General features: G+C 35.7%; 1 long non-coding RNA gene across 5 annotated transcripts in view; it reads left to right on the forward strand.

Moving 5' to 3' along the window:
- The first annotated feature begins 2,725 nt into the window (after nucleotides 1-2,725).
- Nucleotides 2,726-22,883, forward strand: part of LOC138696177 (uncharacterized) — a 127,931-nt gene continuing 107,773 nt past the window's right edge. For 3 of the 5 annotated variants that reach the window (XR_011331266.1, XR_011331265.1, XR_011331267.1), the window contains exons 1-2: nucleotides 2,729-2,940; nucleotides 3,734-3,988. This is a non-coding gene — a long non-coding RNA (uncharacterized lncRNA). Of the gene's footprint in view, nucleotides 2,981-3,733; nucleotides 3,989-22,883 lie in introns of all 5 variants that reach the window. The other 2 variants (XR_011331269.1, XR_011331268.1) reach the window with 2 other exon arrangements.

Consider the following 22,883-nt stretch of genomic DNA (forward strand, 5'->3'; position numbering starts at 1 on the left):
CTAGTTCCCTAGTAGGCCTAATTACTTTTAAAACTAATGTTCATAATTAATATTGCATTCCAATTTTCGAACCTTACATTTGGAAAATTCATTGATATCAACGAAAATAGTGTCCATTCTGGAATCCTAGAGGATGTTGATGAAATGCCATTACTTTTTCTTTTATCTATAAAATGTCGCTCTTTAATATAGTAATTCATTTTATTTTATAAAACAAAGTAATGTGATTTTATGCTGTACTAGCTGAAAGCACCAAGCATTGTCCGGGTTTTCCTTTTTGCTTCTATTTTTAATTAAACTGGTTGTTATAGAAATCTCGGAAACTCAACTATAGACAACCAAAACGAATTGCCTTTACTAAGTTTTCTCGACCATAAAGTTGAATCTTTACTTCTTTGCCAAATGTCTGCCAGGGTCAACTCAATATAATACAGGTGTAGATCAGACACCGAAAAGAAAACATTTCATCATGTGCCTTACGATAAACTGTTTTTAATTAATTTATATATATATATATATATATATATATATATATATATATATATATATATATATATTCTGATGTACTTAATTAAGGCCATTATATCTTCTCTTCCACACCACCAGAAATACAAATAAAATAATAGAAAAACCCAAAGTATAAACGAAGTAAGACCAAACGAACATATATACAGGTTACAGTCACACAAGATTTAAATGAATTAGCATTGTCTTCAAGTCCTATCTATACGCCCACTAAGGGTTGACTCAATGTTCTACAGGTCTCATATTTTATGTCTGCCTGTCAGGGACCGTTACATTTCAAGTGACTTATCTTATTCGTCGGCGTCAGCCTATTAAAAAGTATTACAGCCTTTCTGCCCTCTCCTTTCTCCCCAACGCAAATGTGATGTTGTACAGAGACAGAGATAAAGTAATTATAAGATCTGTACATAGATCTGAAGCTGTGCTGACGTAAATGTCACGTAATTTCGTGTCTATGTGTGCTTTCACTTGAAATTCAGAGACAACTGACGATAAATAAGGAATTATCTTATTCCCAGACTGAATCCATTGGGGTGTCATCGTGAGCCATAATTTATTTCTCTATAAGTCGTACCAAGAATCGGTATATAGGCTACGTATGTAATTTAATTTATATTGAAAGGTTTTTTTTTTATCCCTTGACCGCTGTATGCCCGCTTATGTCATACCCGGTTTTTAAAATATGACTTAAGAATTATGATTATCTGACAAATTAAGATCATATTAAGTTAATTATATTATTTTTTATTTTATAAAGAGAAATTAAAAACGTACAGTATAATTTCGCGAGAAGTCATTGTTTGACATAAAGAATAATGTTATGAGTGACATATATTTGACAAATTAAGATATTGTTCTTTCTATATACTGTAGGTATATGAAATTACAGGAAAACGGCTGAACGGATTTTAATTAATGACTACACAATGTCGTTAGACTTATAGCGCTGGCGCATGCGCAGTACAGATTTCGTTCCTTCCCTTTCGACATCTGCTGAGTAGAAGCTGTTTCTATTTCTGTGCGAGTGCGACATTTCCGTAGGTGGCCTAGCCGAATTCACGCGACAGGACTCGAACATGGTTCGGAAAAGGCAGTAGCAGACAACTTACAGTTGTTTCTCTGTTTCCGCGCGCTTTGTAGCGTCATGTCAGAGTGGAACAAAAACTAGGTAATGAAATTAATCGAACTTTACGAACAATGTCTGAAATAAGGACTATCACATTAGGATGTGGAGGGAAAATGCGCCGGAGTTTGTAAAAATTTGGTGTCTGTTCGTCCCAATACTATTCCGTCGGACATCAAAACAAAAATAAAGAACATCAGGAGTCAGTATGCAAGAAGAAAAAATTAAGTTGACGATTCATTTTAATACAATAAATATTAATTAGACATTTTTGTTCCAGTTTGAAATCTTTACTGAGAACATGGAATAACCCTTTCTCCTGCCTTCTGGATATCCATTTCCTTTCCCAGAGTCTCTTTGGTTTTTTTTTTTTTTTTTTTTTTTTTTTTTTTTTTTTTTTTTTTGCTTCTCATTAGTGCAAGCTAACAACACACTTGAAGCTGCAGAAGCCAAAACAGCTGCTTTTCTATTGTTCAAATCCATTCTGTTCATTTAAAGGCTCACCACATCGCTCACACGTTGCTCAAGCTCAATCACAAGCCTCGAGTAGCAGACGAGAAATCTGCCAAGAGTAAACGGTGATACTACATTTAGCCGACAGAAAGCACTTGATATAGGACGTTGCTCGACGACTTGCGTGGACGAGAAATCTGCCAAGTGTAAATGGTGATGCTACATATAGCCGACAAAAAGCGCTTGATGTTGCGCGACAAATAACAAGTGTAAATAGGGACTAATTCCAATAGCACAGTCTAGTATATACAGTCGCGAAGCTCAATACGTAGTAAATATGCAAACATTAGGTAGTTGCTCACCACTAGGATCGCTAATATCGCCTCATTACAGGCAATGCAAAATAGTACCGTCACAGTCTATTGTTTCTAGCGCCCTCAAAAACTCAAGCTTCGTGACTATATAGTACACTGTGCTAATAGGTCGATCTTCATTTGTCTCTATATTGGTTACTAAAAACCAGTGTTGCCAATTCAGCGGTTTTTCCCCTAGATATAACGTTTTTCGGCGCTAGTTTAGCAGGTAAATTTTTGTGAAATTTGTATTGCTGATACATGGATATAGCGGGTATTTTTAGCGCTCACAGCAGCAAAATAATATAATTTTACGTTGACAATATACCAATTTAGGGTTTCTGCACGACTTGACAGCAGATTTTTAAGAATCGTGTTGGCAACACTGCTAGAAACTTCAGAAACTTATTACCCTGGACTTATCACGTAGGTTTATCATGGATAAAATTTACAGATCTGATTCTCTGTTGTGTAAAACTGAAGAAGGTTTGTTGACATTATTTTCATTAAAAATGAAATATTACAGGTAATTGTGTATATTTGTCACTAATGATATACATTGATTATTGATGATATGAAAATGAAACCTTTTGAGTTTATGTAAATAAACTATGTACCCGGTGCTCGTTACATAGGTCGTTGTTATGTTTACACAGTGGCTCCCTTCTGAAAAGAATTTTAATAGTTTGTTACTAGATGTGATTCTAGTCAGTTTGTAATATATTTTTGGTCCAGGGAAAATATGCATCTTTTATGATTATACAACAATCGCTGACTTCACAGCTTATGTGACGAGTACCGGGTGCTAGGAAACTTCCAAACGTAGAGAATAACTTAGATTAAATCTCCATTTCTTTAATTTTCCGAGTAACGGCTACACATATACCTATGCTACTAAAAGCTACAAATCTTACGATTGTTATTAAAAATTAAATACTTTTATAGTTACAAATCAAGTGATATGAGTCTTTTTCAGATATTAATGTCGGTGCGATGTAGATATTTATGTGTGATTCGCTAACCATCCTAGGTAGAGGCATTATTAATTAACTGAGTCATGCTTCCTATTCTGCGTCTTTAAACTATATCAAATTTATATTCCTTTGGTTTAATCAATCAGATTCATGAACGCTACCAAGTATATCATTTTACTGTACGAAAAATAGCAGGCAATTTCATGTCTTTCTGACATGACGAGTTAGTTTATTTCCCACAACAAGCAACGAATAAAACGCTGAAACAATGATTTTAGTTGAATAATTTTATTTACAATTTACAGATTATACGATTCTACAACTCCGCTACAGCATTCGCCTCATTTCCAGCATCTCAAAGATGGATTCCTCACAACAGCCTCTACTGTTGAAAATACGTGAGAAAATATTACTCTACCGAAGCGAGTGGAGACGCGGGCGTAATGTGAACTATCGCGACGACGCTATACGAACGCAGAAGTACAAGTGACGTTCTGGGCTGCAGGACTCCACTGGTCTTGGTCGAATAATACATACATAACTTACATCTCGGATATTCAGTGAGTATTCATTACGAGCTTATGACCAATAAATACGTCATTCATTGAATATTATTATGCTAGCGTTTTAACGTGGCCAAAATCATGTCCAGCATTTACTGATATCTAATACACTTCAAAATGTCATATTGTTGTCAACAGGTTTATAAAAATATTCCATAAACTAATCGAACTCCACCAGAACTATACAAATATTCACAATGAAAACAGCAGCTCCTATGCAATACCTGAACTCAGCTGCTGAAGAAGCAGGTAGTTGCCAATGTCTCCCGGTCACGGAGTGGAACAGTCGCACATACTTGCCCCAGGATTATGCACACACATTTTATTCCTGCCTATCGCCTTGCACATATCTGCCTAACAGGCAACTCTTGTTTCCCTCTCATTCTTCCTGCGCAGTTGCAAAAGTCTAAACGACATTTTAACTGGCAACTGTTGTTTGCCTCTCATCATTCCTCACAGTTGCAAAAGTGGAAACACAGCTTAAGAGCTTTCTTTTGTAATTAAAACATTTCATCACATTATGAACTATTGTCGCATAATGGGATACATAATAAATTAAACTCTGTAACTGTGCATAGTGTACTCGAAGTAAACATTTCATTAAGAAATTAATTTAAATCAACATTTTCTTTCCTTCATATTACCTATCAACTTTCTTTGCCAATACAAAAAATATTATACAGAGACATAATAACATGAACCGAGAAAATGGCGGGTTACTGACAGTCTGCAATGCACAGGCTGTTAGAGGTGCGGGTAGATCCTCAGTCACCATATGGCATTTACTGTAGTCACAAGTCGAGTTACAAAAGTCTTCATCCCTAAAGTGTAGTGATTATTATGTATTTTAATGCCCACCAAGAAAACTAGACGTAAACTCCGTACAAAGTTTCCAAACACACCTGTTCCTTCTGTCCAAATAATTTCAAAACTCGCTGAAAGAAACAGCCTCAGTGAACAATCCAAAATCAAACAGAAAACGTAGTATTTTTAAACTATAAAAATTAGATGAGACTTGTGAAAGATTAGAACTTCAGAGTGTTGTTGATCAGAAGATGTCACGTGTGTGTGTGTATGTGTGTGTGTGGAGGGGGGTCCATTTCCAACAATGACTGAGCATGAGAAGTCCAAATCATTGAACACATATTGTTAGTACTGTTATGTATTATACACAGTTTAGTATATACAGTTGCGAAGCTTGGGATGATATTTTGCATTTCTCGCAATAGTTGCTAGCCGCTTGGAGCGCTGTGAGTACTAGGAACAATAGACTGTGTCACTGCCATCGTGATTTAATATAGGCAGACCATGTGACTCGCTTAACCTGATCACGGAGGGTGGCGTTTCAACCATATAAATTAGTTGCAATGCATAAAGAGTAACATATATTTCTATAAAATGTAATGTAATTGCATTAATAAATTTAAAACAATGATTATGAGATACTTCAGATATAATTCACTTGCAAGTTAAGGTGTAATATTATTTTTGGTGTGAAAATTACGTTGTTTGTATGTGTAATACCTGACTTTATTTGGATTAAATATTGCGAAATTCTTGTGCATTCATTTATGCACGATTCAATGACTTTCAGTTGCACCGCACGGATATTTAGATATGTTGAAATTATAGGTTATGTTTACTGTACCAATACTTCAATATTCGCATTTTATTAAGCATAAAGTGATAACTTGTAAATGCAATTTGTCTCCATTTCAGTTGTATTTATTCGTTTCTTACGGTACTCCAATCTGAAGTCTGATTAATGTACTATGTCAGTAGGCTAAACTAAACTAGTGCAGAGGTAGTTCCTTTGTACTCATATTCCTTGCATATATGGATCTGTGACAGGTTACGTTTGGTTAGTTTTGGCTTTTATTATGTCTTGCTTATACGATTACCTGCACCTCCACAAAAAATCTCTTATAAATTCAACGATTTTCACTTCAGAAATTGCAAGAACTACCTCAGCGCTAGTTCCACCGCTTTATGAGTGCTGCCTTATTGGCCTTCGGACACTTGACTATATTAAAATACGGTAACCTCACAGCACTATTACTAGAGCAACTAGATCTACAAAGTCTCCAATGCTCTGCCATTACATATGTAGGCCTATGTTATGTCATATGGAAATTATAGGTTATTATTTATATTCCTATATTCGCAATTATACATTATAATTAAGCATAATGTCATGTATGATACGACGCACATTCAATTTGTCTGTATTTTAATACTACAGTCGAGTACGTACTGAATTATTGTATTAATCTATTTCCTAGGAGTGGTATGGTAAATTTTCTACCTACAATTAAGGAAGGTAGATGTGCTAAATTAAAATCACAATATAAATTCTTTTTTATTAAACATCAAAATAGCTTCCATTTTAAACTTAAAATGTTGATGCGAATAGATTATGTTAACATGTAAAATTCTCTTCACATTAAAATAAGACAGTTTTGTAATTATTTCTGCGACAGATTATGCAATAAGATGTAAACGGAACTTATGGACACATTACACTAAATAAAACTTAGCAATGGTACGCAATAAAGTTATAATATTTCACTGAGCTCCATACACTGAAATAGAAAACCCGAACATACATTATCATCTGCGCAGGAAAGGGTCTGTGCTGAGGCGATAGTAGCGATCCTGGTGGTCAGCAACTATCTATGTATGCATATTTATTAAGTATTGAGCTTCGCAACGAACTGTGGTATTATAGAAGTGCCGCTGAAATGGTTAGGCAGACTGGAATGAGTTACCCATTATTTTCTCGCATCACATCATAATATCGCTATAGAATGCATATATTGCATTTTGATTACTTTTAGTTCATTGCAATATTGTTGCTAGTCTTACACATAAATGTCCGTGCAATGTAACGAGCACCATATGCCTGTGTTTTGTTTTCTCTTATAATACTCACTTCAACTCCATGGTCTTGAAAAAGCAGACATACTCATAGTGCTACAAACAGCTTTTATAGCACTATAGCCAAACATGTTTCAATTTGTAAACACGAGTCCGGTCCTAAAATTACACCTTATTCTAATTCCATGTCATTTACACAACAGGGAACTCTTCATACCACTCAACAAATTTCCTCCACTATGGCTGCAGACACTTTGTAACAAAGAAAATAAATCAACTATGTTTTCCAAAAAAGTATCTACAATTTAAAATGTGTCCCAAAACTGACTGTCGTGTGTTCCATCACTCGTCACTTGTAAACGTAAATCCTAATCCTGATGTTGTCTGGTAATGATTTTCTTCCCAAATAAATATATCCTTCGGAATATACGAAGGGCATCCAGGAAATAACGACCGTTTTGTTGTAATAATTAAAAAATATATATTTATTTGAAAAAACAAAGTCTGTTACATAACTGAAGTTTCCTTTACTTCTCTACATAATCACCACCTACATTTAAACATTTGTCGTATCTGTTCACTAGCTTTAGAATTCCCGGGTTATACTCCTCTGCTGCCAGTTCATTAAGCCAGGTGTTCACTGTCTTCTTCAACTCTTCATCACTTCCAAAACCCGTACCACCCAGAAAGTCTTTCAGCTTAGTGAAAAGGTAAAAATCGCTAGGAGCAAGGTCTGGACTATAGGGCGGATGATCAAAGATTTCCCAACCGAATTGAACCAGCAATTCTCGAGTTGAAGCAGCAGTGCGTGGGCGGGCGTTGTCGTGAAGAAGCACAACTCCACAGATTTTATGGTAGCCAAGATGTTGCGACACATTTTCACCAAGCAAAGAATATGCAATTCGTCGAGTGATGTGCGCCTGTCTTGCAAGATTCTGTCGTTCACTTCAGGCGTCAGGTCTTCTGTGATGAGTGATGGGCGTCCGGGTCGAGTTTCATCGTGGAAATTTGTTCGCCCATTGTTGAACATTTCGCACCATTTTCTCACATTTTTTTCATTCATTACAGTATCATCATACACTTCTTTCAATTGCCGGTAAATTTCTGCAGGTTTCAAATGTTGGGCATTCAAAAATCGAATCACACTCCTCACCTCACAGTCGGCGGGATTATCAATCACGTCGTTCATTTTGAAGTAACACAAAATGTACAATGGCGACTTGTTGGAACCAGTACTCACAACATTATGAGAACACATATTAAGGAAGCCAGTTGACCTTCAAACATGGAAGGGGAGTCAGCTGCGCGGCGGGTATGTGCGCACGGTCGTTATTTCCTGGATCCCCCTCGTATATATGATAAGACTTTCTTGTGTTAAATTCTAATGTACCTTGTTTACATGTTTCGACCTATTTATGGGTCATCCTCAGAACTGGTCGTTGTTGGTCTTGGCACTTCTTGTTTTCTTTCCTGTGAGGATTACAGCCACACAAACATATACAAACTCAAATGTAACACCTGCAACAACTTCTACATAGGACAGACAGGCAGATCATTTCAAACACGTTACAAAGAACACATCACAGCCATAACAAAATTACAAAACACCTCCACATATGCAGAACACATCACAAATGCTAACCACGCCCACAGAGACATCAATACAGACATGGAAATACTACACATCCAACCAAAAAGCCAGAAACTAAACACACTAGAACAATATGAAATATACAGACACACGGAAACACATCCCAACGAAATTCTCAACACACAACTCAATTTCAGAACACACACACTCTTTGACTCTGCATTATACCACACGAACACATCCTCACAGGAAACAAAACAAGAGGCGCCAAGACCAACAACGACCAGTTCTGAGGATGACCCATAAATAGGTCGAAACATGTAAACAAGGTAGGTTAGAATTTAACACAAGAAAGTCTTATCATTCATATTCCGAAGTGATAGTGTTAAAAGTTGTGTAATCAAGATGTAAAATATATCCTGTTCCTATATTCCTTAATAAACTTATAACACCACTCATGTAATGTTATAGTCACTATACTGAAAGTTATTCATTACACATTGCATCTCCATCAACTATTCCTGCAACACCTTCTCCTTACAAAATACTAGGCCTAATGACGTCAAACATTTAATACTATGAGCCTGCTATTAACATTTGTAACATATTGGATACCGTACTGAAAATCACTGACAATGAAATTAGCTTTTATACAGTTTACAGTATGTCTCTTATTGTTAAGAATTATTTCTCCTCTATTCCTTTAGACACACACACACTGCCTTCTGATTGAGCTGTGTGCCTCTGACAAAATGGAACTGTGAAGGAAAATATTAGTCTCTAAGAATGACTGAACGGATAGCAAACTCAAGACAAGTGTTGTAAATAGAAATGAGACCTATGTCAATAAATATTGCCATCCAGGAGTATACATTTGAAGGTGTATCCCAATTCAGATACCTTGGAGTTATTATTAATAATAACTGTGATGTGAGTGGTTGTGTCAACGACAGAATACAGGTTGGAAATCGGGCTTATTACGCTAATCTTCCACTGTTTAAAAATCATTTGTTATCGAGGATGACAAAGATTAAAGTTTATAAAACATTAGTTCGTCCTGTAGTTACCTTTTGGTTCAGAGACATGGACATTTACAAAGAAAGAAGAGAACTCCTTAAGAAGTTTTGAACGGAAGATTCTGCGTAGAATCTTTGGCCCAGTCAATGATCATCAAGGATGGAGGATACGCTCCAACAATGAACTTCTTAACCTGATAGGAGGTCAAGATGTTGTAAAATTTATGAAAGCTCAAACACTGAGATGGCTGGGACATGTAAACAGGATGTCTGAAACACGCACTCCTATTAAAATGTTAAAGGGTAGACTATATAACAGGAGGAGAAAGGGTAGACCAAAGTTAAGGTGGATGGATGGGGTATCCAAAGATCTTAAAATTATGGGAGTGAGAGGATGGACTAACATGGTAAAGGACAGAGTAAGATGGAAGGCTGTTGTTAAGGAGGCCAAAACCCACCCCGGATTGTAGCGCTAACTGATGATGATGACCTGTGTAAATAATAGATTCTAGGAAGAAGGACATTGCTATTAAATTCATAAAATAAGAATTTATAATAGAAATAGGACAAAGTATAGTAAATAATGGATCAAGGGAAAGTTAATCATAAGTAGGTAATAGCAAAACAACAAAGGTATCAGCAATAGGAATGTAGTGCTTCAATAGAATTTAGAAATGAGTCCATCATTAGTATGAAGTAATAAAGCTAATCTGTAGTGCTAGATATAAGAAACTTGGTAAAATTACAACGGAGATATAGTACAACATTGCACAGAGTACATATTAGAACGAAGGAACAGAACACGACAAAGCACATTAAACCTAAAGCCTGTCGACCATAAGTAAGAAAATTCTCTATAAATCGAAAGATAATACGTAAATTAAGAGACAATTCTAAGTACAGTATAATAAGAATATAATGCATGTAATATTACTTTGTAATGGGGCATGCTGTATAAGAAATTAAAAAAAAAAAAAACACACACACACACACACACACGTAGGCTATTTACAGTGCAATTAAAAAGTTTAATACATTTCATGCAATAAACTTGTATTTAAATAATTGATTAGATGGCGATCTTACTTGTGTTAATTATGTAAGCATGTGTGGCTTACAGCTGTTTCGGTGCTACTTGACACCATCCTCAGAGCCTACTGGATCTTGGCGCTATCTCAACTTCGCTGCTTGTTGTGTGGATGCGTTCGTGTGATGAAGAGTTGTATCAAATAGTGTGTGTGTTCTGAAATTGATCTGTGTGTTGAGAATTTGATTAGGGTGTGTTTTAGTGTGTCTGTATATTTCATATTGTTCTAGTGTGTTGAGTTTTTGGTTTTTGGGTTGTATGTGTAGGATTTCCATGTCTGTATTTATGTTATTGTATGTGTGGTCAGCATTAGTTATATGTTGGCATATGTAGATGTATTGTGTCCTCTGGTTATTGCTTTAATGTGTTCTTTGTATCGAGTTTGGAATGATCTGCCTGTCTGTCCAGTGTAGTAACTGTCGTAACTATTGCATGTGAGTTTGTATACACCTGTGTGGTTGTATTTATTTGTTTGTGTTGTTTGTGTGTTGAGATGTCTTTGTAGTGTGTTTTCTGTTCTGTATGCTATGTTGTATTTCTGTTTTCTGAATGAGGATGCGATCTTGTTTGTGTTTTTGTTTTCATATGTTAGTGTGATATCTTTCTTGTGTTCTTATGTTTGTGTTGTGTTTTGTGTGTTTTTGTGTTTGTTGAGTTTTTGTTTTGTCTTCCTTATGATGTTGTCTATTATGTTTGGGTTGTAACCATTTTCTTGTGCTATGTATTTGATTGTGTTCACTTCTTCATTGTAGTGTTGTTGGCTCATGGGTATGTTGAATAATCTGTGTACCATTGTCCTGAATGCAGCATGTTTGTGTTTTGTGGGATGATTAGATGTATTGTGTATGTGTGTGGTGGTGGTGGTGGTGGTTGGTTTTCTGTATATTTTGAAGGTGTGTTTGTTGTCAACTTTTGTTATTTGAGATAGCGCCGAAATCCAGTAGGCTCTGAGGATGGTGTCAAGTAGCACTGAAACAGCTGTAAGCCACACATGCTTACATAATTAACACGAGTAAGATCGCCATTTAATCAATTATTTATATTCAAGTGTTAAAACTAGTGTACGAAAGATTCAACATGGATTATCAAAACTTGTATTAATTAATTAAACCACTCACCCTTTCAACCTTGTCTTCTCCTCACATTGCAACTCTTTACGTGTCTAGCTGTATCATGCCACCAGGACACTGCTGCAAATATGATCACACCAATCTGCGACATGAAGGAAACATCACTGCCAGGCAATCAAGCAACATAATACCATCTACCCAAGGAATCAGCCTGCAAACATAAGCAATGTTATAGCTCCAATATCTGTATGTTTCAAATCAACAATGCAACAAAGATATCAAGAAATACATAACAAGACAAAGCAAATGAAGAATGCCAAAGGAAAAATATTCATAACTAGAAAATCAAACATTACAAAATGAAGAAAAGATGAACAACAGCCAAAGAGAAACATACATGGACAAGGACTGGGAAAAGTGAAATACAAGAGGGTGAAATAATAAAAAAAAAATTACGGTACTGAAATGGAGTCTATCATCTTCTATAATTTCATCTTGCTATATGCAGGGCTGGGCAGTATTTGAAATACATTTGTATTTTGTAATTTGTAAGGATTTTCGAAAGTATTTTGTATTTTGTACTTAAATACATAACATTGATGTATTTTGTATTTCAAATACACAAAATACTTTCTTCTTCTTCTTGTCCTTCAAGTTTTGGATTTGGATTTGAAGAATGAACTTTTGTCTTATTTGTCTACCCATTTCAGATGTGCCACCCATACACTTAGTTTTCTTGCCACAACTGATTACCTTAATGCCATAAAGAAATCTCCAACAGCATCAAGAATCCATCTCCCAACACTTGCTAAATGTTCAGCATTATGGAATGCGTCTAGGAGACTCAAATCCTCAGAAATTATAACAGACATCTTGAAATATTCATTAAAGTTTCCTTGCCCAACTCGATGGAATTCTCTTTATGACTCAGTCTCTCAAAAATTGCAATTCAAACATGATATAAACAGTATATGTGAAAAACTGGGATTGCCAACCTTCAAAGATGTTGAGTTTCAGTACCTTGAAGAATATTGTGCAGTTCTGAAACCCATTGCCGTAGCCCTTGATTTAATTCCAAATGAGAAGACGTGCTATTACTTTTGTCCACATTAATTTCCCTCAAAAATAGATTACATATTCTGTTACCTAGTAATTTATGCCATCTATTCCAAGTAACTCCAATCCTAATAAGTTCATTTTCATCAAGATTTAAAGCGATGCTTGATCTGATCCGAGAAGCTAATTGAGCTATTTTGGCAGCTTGCTTCCACCCATCATTTAAGATGAGATGGCTACCTGACACTGCCTCACCAAATGATAAGAAGAGGATACAGAATATGTGTGTGAAATCAGCTGAGCAGTTCTCTGCTACACCTTTGGTCAGTTCAGACGATGAAGACGATGAAAACAATTTTTATGTTTTCAATTCAAGTACAACAGACTTTGAAAAGCAAAAAGAAAAGAACTTGTCTACTGTGGAGTATGATCATCATCATCATCATCATCATCATCATCATCATCATCGACGCTACAGCCCAATTTGAGCCTTGGCCTCCCTTAGAACTCTCTTCCATGTATCTCTGTCCCTGGCAACCAACCACCATCCTTTAATTCCCACTTTCTTTAGATCCTCTAACACTCCATCCATCCATCGCAGTCTTGGTCGTCCTACACTCCTTTTTCCTTCAAATTTATTCCCCATAACTTTCTTGGGTATCTCATGATCTGCCATCCTTTGCACATGTCCTGCCCATCTTAATCTTGATATTTTAATGACTGTAACCACATCAGGGGACTTATATAGTTGGTAAAGTTCAAAGTTGTATCTTATTCGCCATTCTCCATTGTCACATATTGGGCCATATATCTTCCTTAGAATTTTGGTTTCAAAGGATCTCAATCTTGACATATGAGTCTTTGAGAGGGTCCACGTTTCACTGCCATATGTTAATACAGGTTTTACCAAAACATTATAAATATTTCATTTTGTTTCTCTTGTAAGAAGTCTTGACTTAAAGTGCCTCAATAATCCAAAATATGCTTTATTGGCATTTTGAATTCTTCTATCAATTTCTTCACTAATATCATTAGTGTCATTGATTAAGGAGCCCAGATATACAAAACTAGAGACCCTCTGAAATTTATATTGATTAATTTTTAAATGGGTTGTTGTTGTTGTCAAGTCCCTTTTTTGTTTTTTACATCCAACAATCATGTACTTAGTCTTCTGTTCGTTAATTTTCAGCCCCATTTTTTGGGCTGCTGTTTCTAAAGCAGTAAATGTTCTCTTAACATTCTCCACAGATCGACCAATGATATCTATATCATCAGCATAGGCCAGTATTTGGGATGATTTGTAGAGTATTGTACTTCTAGTTTGTATATCTGCATCCCTTATCACTTTTTCAAGGGCAATATTAAATAAAAGACACGCTAATGAGTCGCCCTGTCTTAGACCCTTAGTTGTTTGAAATAAATCTGATAGTTCAGATTGGATATTTATTTGACACTGACTGTCATCCATGCATGTTTTAACTAGTCTCACCAGCTTCTTCGGAATGTTCAGCTCTACCATCGCCTTATAAAGCTCAGCTCTATTGATGCTGTCATATGCCGTTGAAAAATCAACAAACAAGTGATGAGTTTCAATATTTTGTTCATATGTTTTCTCAATAATTTGTCTTAAAGTAAAGATTTGATCAATTGTCGACTTTCCGCTTCTGAAGCCAGCTTGATATTTTTCTATGGCCCTTTCTGTGTATGGTAATAGCCTGTTGTGCAAGATTCTGGAGAATATCTTATAAGTGGTATTTAATAACGTTATTCCTCTATAATTAGAGCAAATCATCTGGTCACCCTTCTTGTGTAATGGGCATATAACTCCAATTCTCCAATCATCAGGAATCATTTCTTGTGTCCATATGTCCTTAATTAATTTCTGTATGTCTTGTATTAATTCATTACTGCTACTCTGAAGGAGTTCTGATTGGATACTATCCATTCCTGGTGCTTTGTTTTTCTTTAATCAAATTATTACATCTCTTATCTCTTCTTCGGTGGGTTCATCAATATCATCATGATCATCATTCCTATAATCGTTATTATTTATAATACATTGTAGATCATTATGTTCCTTGTTTAAAAGTTCCTTAAAATGTTCGGTCCATCGTTTTAGAATTTCATTCCTTTTTGTTAAAATCATCCCTTCATTATCCTTACACATAGTGATTCTAGGTTTAAAGTTGTTCCTATCGGAGTTGACAATTTTATAAAAGTGCTTACTATTGTTTGTCCTTCTGAAGTCTTCTAAGTTGTCCATACGCTGGTTCTCATATATCCTCTGCTTTATCCTATGAACTCTTTTCTCCTCTCTCCTTTTAATTCTATATTCTTCTTTAGATTGTCTTGTGCATCCTCTTTGTAGCATTACGGTATAAGCTAACTTCTTCTCTTGTGTAACCAATTCATATTCCTCATCAAACCAGTGATTTCTTTCTGGTTTATCAATTTCTCCTAATACACTTACAGCTGTTCTAGTAATTATATTCTTTATTCCATTCCATTGTTCATTTATTGTCACATTATTTGCTGTCGTGTCATTCTTCCTATTTCTTAGTTGCTCCTCCATTTGCTGCTTGTATAACTTTTCAGTTTTCTCATTTTTTAGCTCTTCAATGTTGAATTTTACGATTTTCCTGCTGTTAACTTGGCGTGTTTTTACATTTTTATGATTTGATATTCTTTGTCGAAATTTGGATATAACCATAAAATGATCTGAGTCCATATTAACTCCTCTGTAAGATCTAACATCCATCAAGCTGGATATATGTCTCTTATCTACGAGGGGGATCCAGGAAATAACGACCGTTTTGTTGTAATAATTAAAAATATATATATTTATTTGAAAAAACAAAGTCTGTTACGTAACTGAATCTTCCTTTACTTCTCTACATAATCACCACCTACATTTAAACATTTGTCGTATCTGTTCACTAGCTTTAGAATTCCCGTGTTATACTCCTCTGCCGCCAGTTCGTTAAGCCAGGTGTTCACTGTCTTCTTCAACTCTTCATCACTTCCAAAACGCGTACCACCCAGAAAGTCTTTCAGCTTAGTGAAAAGGTAAAAATCGCTAGGAGCAAGGTCTGGACTATAGGGTGGATGATCAAAGATTTCCCAACCGAATTGATCCAGCAATTCTCGAGTTGAAGCAGCAGTGTGCGGATGGGCACAGATTTTGTGGTAGCCAAGATGTTGCGACACAATTTCACCAAGCAAAGAACGAGAAATGTCAGGAAAGGCAATATGCAATTCGTTGAGTGATGTGCGCCTGTCTTGCAAGATTCTGTCGTTCACTTTAGTCTTTAGGTCTTCTGTGACGAGTGATGGGCGTCCGGGTCGAGTTTCATCGTGGACATTTGTTCGCCCATTGTTGAACATTTCGCACCATTTTCTCACATTTATTTAATTCATTACAGTATCACCATACACTTCTTTCAATTGCCGGTAAATTTCTGCAGGTTTCAAATGTCCGGCATTCAAAAATCGAATCACACTCCTCTCCTCACAGTCGGCGGGATTATCAATCACGTCGTCCATTTTGAAGTAACACAAAATGCACAATGGCGACTTGTTGCAACCAGTACTCACAACATTATGAGAACACATGTTAAGGAAGCCAGTTGACCTTCAAACAAGGAAGGGGAGTCAGCTGCGCGGTGGGTATGCGTGAACGGTCGTTATTTCCTGGATCCCCCTCGTATTAGAATGTGGTCAATCTGGTTCACAGTTACTCCGTTAGGGTGTTTCCAGGTACCTTTGTGGATCTTCTTATGACAAAATATTGTACTTCCTATGACCATTCCTCTAGAGGCTGCAAAATTTATTAGCCTACATCCATTGTCATTACTGACATTGTGGAGGCTATGTTTCCCAATGGTGGTTTGGTATACACTTTCTTTACCAACTTGTGCGTTCAGATCACCTAGTATAATTTTAATGTCGTTCTTGGGACAAGAGTCATAAGCTTTATCTAATTGATAATAAAAACTTTCTTTTTCATTATCTTGCTTGTCTTCTGTCGGAGCGTGGACATTAATTAGGCTACAATTGAAGAATTTACCTCTAGTTCTAAGGATGCATATTCTATCACTTAAGGGTTTAAAGTCCATGATAATATGCTTGACTCTATTATTTACTACAAATCTTGTACCAAATTGATGTTTATGCTTGTTACAACTATAGAAGACCGTACATTCTTTCTTCTCAGTGACTCCTTCACCTAACCATCTCACTTCCTGTATTGCTGTTATGTCCGCAGTACATATTTTCAATTGTTCAATCAGCGTTTTCAATGCTCCTGGTTTGTATAATGTTAGGACGTTCCAAGTACCAATCCGTAGCTCATTTACCTTTTTCAAGCCAGGTTGCCAACGATTAATCCGTCCGTTTACTAACCCTACGCCTAACCTCCCAGCAATCCTGAGGGGACGATGATTTTCTGTCAGGGTTTACTCCCTTAGCTGATAAGTCTCAATTATAGCGTCAAGGACTCGCTTTGCGCCCTCACATGGCTTAGCGTTACCCAGGGACCATGACATGGACATGCATGTGTAGGACTTGGTAGGATTAAATGGCGTTTCTCGAGTTTTAATAGTTCACAACAATCAGCAAATTGTGAACCCTCGAGGCCACATACTACCCCTTTTGTCCCCACTGTGGAGTATGAGTCATACAATTATTCAATGGCAAAGGGACAACCCTGTGCACTCTAGAGAATTACCCAACAGTGAAAAAAGCTTTTATAAAATATAATACAAGTTTGTGTTCCTCTGCACCTGTAGAAAGACTGTTCTGTTTTGTAGGATTTATTCATTTATCAGCAAGGGGATCCTTACCGGTATTTGATGAACATTTTAAGAAACTGTTTTTTTTTTTTTAAGGGAGCAGTAATTATTCAGATGTAGCATAATTTCATTGCTGACTGGGAAAAGGAAGAATGTTCAGTTACAGTGTTTATATGAAATTTCGAGATAAAAATACTTTTAATATTAATATAATATTTTAGATTTTCAGTAATATTCTTACTTCTTTATATATTGCATCGAGTATTTGAAATACAAATGTATTTTGAGTATTTGAAATACAAATGTATTTTGGTTAATTTTTTAAAAGTATTTTGTATTTGTAATTCAAATACTATTCTTTGAAGTATTTTGTATTTGTATTTGAAATACTTGGATGTCATTATTTTGCCCAGCCCTGGCTATATGAATATCTAGTATTCGTGGAACTGACAGTGAAGTTTCAACATTCCTTATAATTGGGAAATAGGTAATCAGCTTCAGAGCTACAATTCAAGCAGATACTGCTGTCATGTGCTTCTGACACCTTGAGAGGTTACCAGACATAAAGTCCTGGATTATAATGTCCACGTTGAAAATGTCCATGTTAAATCGTCCAGAGCCATAATGTCCACTTCACTCTGATGTCCAGAACCATAATGTCCATAGCTCTATAATATACACTATATCCATTGTTCAAAGTAGTTATAGTAATGTATGTAAAAATTTTCAAGTACAGTACAAACTGAAATGTTTGAAGATGGAACGAAATCCTCAGTTAGTGCCATGACAGAAGGGTAAGCCACTTCTTTCTTTTCGTGGGTACCTGTACCAACGTTATGACTTTAATAGAGATAGGACAAAAATATATTGGCGATGCAGGGAAAGAAAATTTGTAATGCTGCAATGATAACTAACAGCAACCTGCATAACATTTGGGTTTTGTAGAATGCCACAGATAAGCATTTACATAGTGCCGATTTATACAGTGTATAAAGCGTGAAGGAAATGAAATTTGGAGACAAATATTGCAAGAAAGAGAGGGGCATACACAAATTAAAGAGCCGGTGAATAAAATGTATATGACGAATCAAAGACAAATTCTCCAGATTGTGAGAAACTACAACAGGTACAAATAAAATGGAGAACTTCTCATATAGCTACCTTAAAAGTATTGGTTACCATCTTAAAAGTGGGGCTCTGGTTCCCGATGAATAATAATACTTATTTGTACGTGTTATGGAATAAAATTTATTGTGTTCTATTCAAGCGGAATTAGCCTTTGAACTTGGACATTATGGACGTTTGACACTGGACATTTTCACCATATGGACATTTTGACTTTATGGAGGTTTTATCATATGGACATTCTGTAGTATGGACTATATACAGTGGAAGCCCTTGAGAAATGAGTGGCAATGCGAGCTAATAAGGTAAACTGATATGTCTCTCATAAATAACTACCATTCACTTCCTGCTATTCAACAAAAATCTGCAATATCTCTGTACAATTTATCACTATCCATTCATTTAGGAGGAAAGACCTCCACCAAACTTTCCAAGATTCGTCCATTTTATTATTCATTGCACTTGTTCCCAATTCTTTCTTATTAACTATTAAGACTATCAACACGAAACCACAGTCTAGTATACACAGTCACGAAGCTCAATACGTAGTAAATATGCATCCATAGATAGTTGCTAACCGCTAGGATTGCTACTATCACCTCATTACAGACAATGCGAAATAGTACCGGCACAGTCTATTGTTCCTAGAACCCTCACAACTCAAGCTTCGTGACTGTATATACTAGACCACAGTCTACTATATACAGTCGCGAAGCTTGAGGTGATTTTTTGCAAATCTTGCGATAAAGCGCTCCAAGCGGTTAGCAACTAGAAACAATAGACTGTCTACGGTCGACTTTGGATTTAGAGTGGACTGAGTCGTATTTCCATCGAGTGCTAGGTTGTTGCGTATTTCGCATTGATGCTCGTGAAGAAAAATCCTAACATCTATTTCTTATTTTACTTCTAGATGCAAAAAGTAGTTAATAAACAGCAGGAGGGAAGATCTAATGACAAAGGATGAAGCATATCTTTATAATAATATAAAGTTTTGCTCTCTTCATTTCGAAAACACACAATTTATGAATGAAAACAAAAATAAATTAATCTGGAATGCAGTTCCAACTTTATTTGATGTTTCAAATAAACCTGTTCTATTATTACCTGCAGCTGAGAAACAAAAGCTTTGCACTAATTCTACATCTGTATCAGCTGATTCAGACAACTTAGGCCTACTTTTTTTTTATTTCAAGGGATATGTTTTTAATTATAGCTGTTAATTTTGTTGTTATTTTTATTTGTTATTTTACTAGAGACGTAGAAAAAGTAATTCTGTTACAATAAAATTTATTGATCACGTTTTATTTCCAATTCTGGTGTGATTATTATTGCGTAACCTCATCCCACTTTGTTAACAACGTAAGCCTACACTACAAGTACCGGTACACGTAAGTTACTCTCATTAATTCATATTTCCATTATTATTGTTGTAAAGGGAAATGCAAATTAATATTTATTGGTTTCATAGTTCATTATCGCTATAAACTCGAATGAGTGAAGCGATTATAGTAAATTTCAGTTCGTTTTGCACAAACAAAAATAATATTAACTTATTTCTTGCAGGTATCGAGTTTATGGTGGAATTTAATATACTTCATTAAAATAATAAATTAACTTTATCCATTTAATATTTCAATAATGGAAGGAAGGTGTTAATTTTTCCAAAAGAACACGACAACGAAAGTGTAACATATTTTGTCATCTGCTAGGAGAGATCTGTGATGATGAGGTGATAGTAGCGATCCTAGTGGTGGGCAACTACCCATGGTTTGCATTTTTACTACATATTGAGCTTCGCGACTGTATATACTAGACTGTGGTACTATGGACTGTGACGAAACTCTGTCAACAAGCCCTCATTACTGCGTAACCTGCAATGTCAGTGGCATACATTAATATCAACCACTCCTGGTAAACAAAGGTTAACAGTACATTGCAATGAATCCAAATGGAACAGAAAGTATGTTACATGTGATTCAGACTGCAGTTGCAGTGAAAACTACGAACTCATTCACTATAGACATATGGATGACAGAGCTATGGCACCAAGAATTTGAAAGCACAAACATTTCTTTTCTTTTTTTTTTTAATGAATAACATTACAAATTGACCTACTCAAAACTCGACTGATTTGGAGAAAAATAAAAAAAAAATAAAAAAAAAAAGGGAAGAGAGTCCATACTTTTTGCTCAATGTCTTTATAACTTTGCTGACATGATTCTTTGGAGTAAACTAAGCAATTTTATTATTCAAATTTGAAAATAGAATTTGCAACCACAAACATAATTTTTTTAATGAATAACATTTTGAACAGACTTCATTCCATTATTAATTGACCTACTGGAAAACTTCTGTTGCGAAAATCATCCTCTACATAGGGCAATTTTACATATAATTGTTTATCTTCAAAGATTCAAAACATAGCCCACATTAGAATATATCTGCATATTCATGGAATTATATAATTATAATCAATTCAAAATAATAATTTTAGTTTGCAACATAGCCACAGTTTTGAGCTTGGTATCTCAATGAAGTCTTTTGCCCAATTTGAAGTCTACATTTTGTCCGTTGGAAGAATAATAAATGTCAGAAAATGTGAAATAGAAAACAGATAGGGTAAAGTCGGATGAATCGGGTCAGTAACCAAATCGGACATTTTTAGAAATTTCCTCCTTATCACCAAATAACAAGTACATAAGGAAGTTCTGCCATTTAGCGTCGGCCATGAGAACTTCATCTACAAGTTGAAAACAGCAATGCATCGGAAGTCATGTTCATTGTTGTGTTATTATTAGTTGAAGATTGTGCTTTTTGAGATAAGGCATGCAAATATTTTACTTTTAAAAATACTATTGAAATGATATTCAAATAAGTGATGCAATTCGTTTTGTAATTTATTGCGCATTTGTAACATAATACATGCATGTGTTTGAAGTAAGGTTATGGCATTGCCAGCGCTCTATTGTCCTCTTGCATTAGAACCAACCCTCTAAAATGAAATGTTGCGTTTCGGGCGAATAGGGTCACTAAAAACAGTGAAACGGGTCAAAATTTTCTGTACTAATTTTTTTTACATTTTAGTTTATGGATTGTGTTATGATTACAGATGGGGAGATGTGAAAGAAAAACGACTACTTTATGGACAGAGGACGATATGAAGAAAATGATTAAAGCTTTCTGGGAAGGTAGAAGTCAGCGCCATGCAGAGGAATTATTTGGAGTTCCTCATTTCTGCTATCAGAGAAGACTCCAAAGTGGGAAAGATCTTTCAGAAAAATTGAAGGGTGGGCAAACTGTATTTAATAAAGCCAGGAAAAAGAATTTGTTTCTAGAATATTGAGACTCTCTGCTTGTTGTTTTCCATTGGACTCAAACGATGTGCGTAAAGCTGCCTGTGAATCCAATAAAGTAAAGCATAACTTCACTGAAGCAAAGCAAATGGCTGGTAAAGCATGGCTAATAAAATTCATGGAAAGAAACCCACATATTTCTTTGAGAAAAGCGGAAGGACTTTCTTCAGCTCGTTGCAGTGATCTTAATAAAGAAGATGTGATGGAGTATTTTTCATTGTTGAAGACCAATGAAGAATTTGACTTGATGGACAAACTGCAGATGATTAGAATGCGGATGAATCTGGTTTCCCTTTAAACAACAAATCAACAAGGAAGGTATTCACCGAGAAAGGAAGCAGAATGGTATATGCCCAGACGTGTGTAGAAAAATAAGGGCTTGTCACCATCTTAGCTTGCACTAATGCCATAGGAAACTTCATTCCTCCTATGGTCATTTTTAAAGGTAAGAAGCATCTACCTGAATTCGGAGATGGTTTGCCGACTGGGTCTCTAGCAACAATGGCAGAATCAGGGTGGATCAACGAGGAAAAGTTCCTGATGTGAACCAGAGTTTTGCAAAAGGAAACACCAACAAGAGAATCCAGAATTAACCACATCATCGTCATCACCATGTGAGTAATCAGAATCCAGCGAAGAAGAAGATAATAATACAACATGTGGACTATGCAAGATCAAATACAGCGATGCTTCATCTGTTCGTCTTGGTGACTGGATTCAGTGCCACGGAAAAGGAAGGGAATGGTATCAAGAGAAATGTGTTGGGGCAGAGGGAAGGAAGAAATTTGTTTGTTGAAGATGCGTTGTTCTTAAGTGATATGTGTACTTTTCAACTGACCCTATTCAACCACTACTTTGACCCGATTCACCCAACTAGAGTAAGGCGAATAGGGTCATGCAGAGCTTTACTAAAATGCAGTTTAAAAG

This window comes from Periplaneta americana, chromosome 3 (assembly GCF_040183065.1).
Source record: "Periplaneta americana isolate PAMFEO1 chromosome 3, P.americana_PAMFEO1_priV1, whole genome shotgun sequence".
Taxonomy (NCBI): domain Eukaryota; kingdom Metazoa; phylum Arthropoda; class Insecta; order Blattodea; family Blattidae; genus Periplaneta; species Periplaneta americana.